Raw genomic sequence first — 2,510 nt, 5'->3', positions numbered from 1 at the left:
ACCATAGACTTGTGCAAGACTTTGGCGCTAAAACGCACACTCTCGATACTAACAAATCCCTCCACACTAAGGGCACTGATACCAGCAGTGCTGCGGGGACCACCTGCTTACACGTGGTGGATGCGTTCTTTCTGCGTCTGCCATGTACCTGTCAGCCAGCTCGTCATTGCACTTCAAAGGGAGGATCCTGGTGCAAGCATGAAGGAAAGGCTCCCCTGGGTACTCTGTCCCAGGGATTAAAGCACTCCCCTATTATTTTCTGGAGGCACTTCCTAAGGGCCTCAATGCCTTCCTCATCAGGGTAATAATTTAATCTTATTACAACATGTACATGAACTGCTCTTCTTAGGTCAGATCCACAAACATGAAGGGGCCCAAATCCCTATTTCTTTTGAGGGAAGTTTACTTGGACAAAGAACAAAATGTCAGGTTTCCCAGATGAAGTAACTGGTAAAAGTAATCATGGTTACTAATTAGAAATGAATTTAATTGTTTTGCTAAAGAATTTTGCATGCTGTAACACCTGTATTTGGATTATAGGGTGAGCTCCCTCACTCCTCTGCTCTTCCATGGTTTAACCTAAGAAAACTGAGAGTGGCTAGGTAGAGGTCTCCTGGCAGCCACGCAACTTTATTATTTTATTTTATTTTATTTTTTTCCATAATTTTATTGAGAAACAAATAGCAATGAGACAGTTTCAAATCAAATTGGTAGGACAGTTCCAATAATTAACACATTGCATACTCTCTTCCTAATGGTTATTTTCTATACAAGATGCAGACATGATATCCTATTTACAAACACTATTAGAACAGAAATGTAAATTGTAAACACCATATAAGAAGAAAAACACCAGGGTCATTTTATAATCCACACAGCTATGGCAAAATATATTACACAACGTTTACAACAAGAGAAGTAAAAAACTAAGAAGGGTGTAAGCATTACAGACATAGTTTTCATAGAAGATTTAGTATGCTAAAAGATTTATCCTGCTAAACAAAGAGAAATAATGACAAAAGTGGAAAGCTTGTGAATGGCAAGGAAAGTTTTGTAGAAATCTTTATTAAAAAATACATATGATGAAACTGGGTGTAGGGGAGCACTCCTATCATCCAAGCACTCTGGAGGCTGGCGCAGGAAGATCTCTGTGAGTTTGAGAACAGGCTTGGCTCCAAGTGAGGTCACAGCCAGAATGAAGAGCGCAGTGAATTGCTGAGCTACACACACACACACACACACACACACACACACACACACACATTTTACTAGTGGGTAATCAGGTTATTACTTGCTCAAAGACTCAATACAGGGAATAATCAAATGGGCCTGGTCAAAATACATTTAGAGTGATTTCTGCTCCACAGGGTAGGCTAGAGATGCCAAGAGAAGCCTCTAAAAGATCCCCCTAAAAAGGCATAATGAAAAAACCTTTAAAGGAAGCTAGAGAGGGCACTATGGAGAAGAGTTCTCCAATCAGTATTTGAGAGCTCTGTGTGAAATACATGGGCCATCCTATCATTTTGGGGCCCTAGATATAGAAGTGAGTCATTGAAGGGGACTGGAGATTCACCACGATTTCCTGCATCTTCCAAAAGGCTAGTTCCCCCATTGGAAAGGGGCCTTCCACAAAAATTCCGACCCAGGTTTCCCATGGATAAAATGAAATTTGACTTAAACCTGTCTCAACAACGTTTTGATTTCATAGCAGGACTTGCATTGTGGCTTCCCTGGAGATGTTCAGGTAACCAGTGAGGAAACTTACTTCCTTACCAAAGCCAGCATACATAGGAAACATCTTGTGGCCGTGTACAAGCAGCCCCACCAGGGCAGAGATGCTGTGGGAAGCCAAGGAGCTCCACCCACCACAACAGCACACTTTCCACTTTCTGGCCTTCAGGACCTGAGACACAGGAGCCTGGAACCCATGCTGTGTGCCACACACGTCTCAATGATGACGGCACATGATTCTCATGACCCCTAAAGTGCAAGCCACGATCCCACTGTGGTGGTTAGAGAATGGAGTTAAAAATGTCAGAGACGCAATAGCTGTGGGACACTGAGATGCGCTATGTGGGAGACTGAATCATGTCTATAGGAGAGAATGGGCCCAGTGCATTGAAGGATGAAGACTGGAGAGCTCCTGGCCTATGGGCTGTGGCATAGGGGACCTATGTCACAAATGCTGCAGCCAAGATGCCCACCCTGCAGGGTGCAGGCAGCACCACCTCCACGAGGTCCAGGGTTCCAAACATGCCTAAGAGACAGATAGAGCTGATTCTGCTTATGCTCATTTATAGCTTATAGTAGAAATACCTGTGCAGCGCTTCTAAGATCCTCGGAATTCTGGAGTTCATTTGGACAGGACAGTGCAGGTCACCTTCCTCATACCTAGTTGTGTAACACACTGCAGATGTGATGAAAAGACTGCGTGTCTGATGGTACATTATTAGAAAATTATTATTATTTATTTATTTGATATAGAGCCTCGCCATGCAGTTTGGATTTCT

Source organism: Octodon degus, unplaced genomic scaffold, assembly GCF_000260255.1.
Source record: "Octodon degus isolate 3935 unplaced genomic scaffold, OctDeg1.0 scaffold00413, whole genome shotgun sequence".
Classification (NCBI taxonomy): Eukaryota; Metazoa; Chordata; class Mammalia; order Rodentia; family Octodontidae; genus Octodon; species Octodon degus.
The sequence above is the reverse complement of the archived record's forward strand: the minus strand, read 5'-3'. Positions refer to the sequence as shown.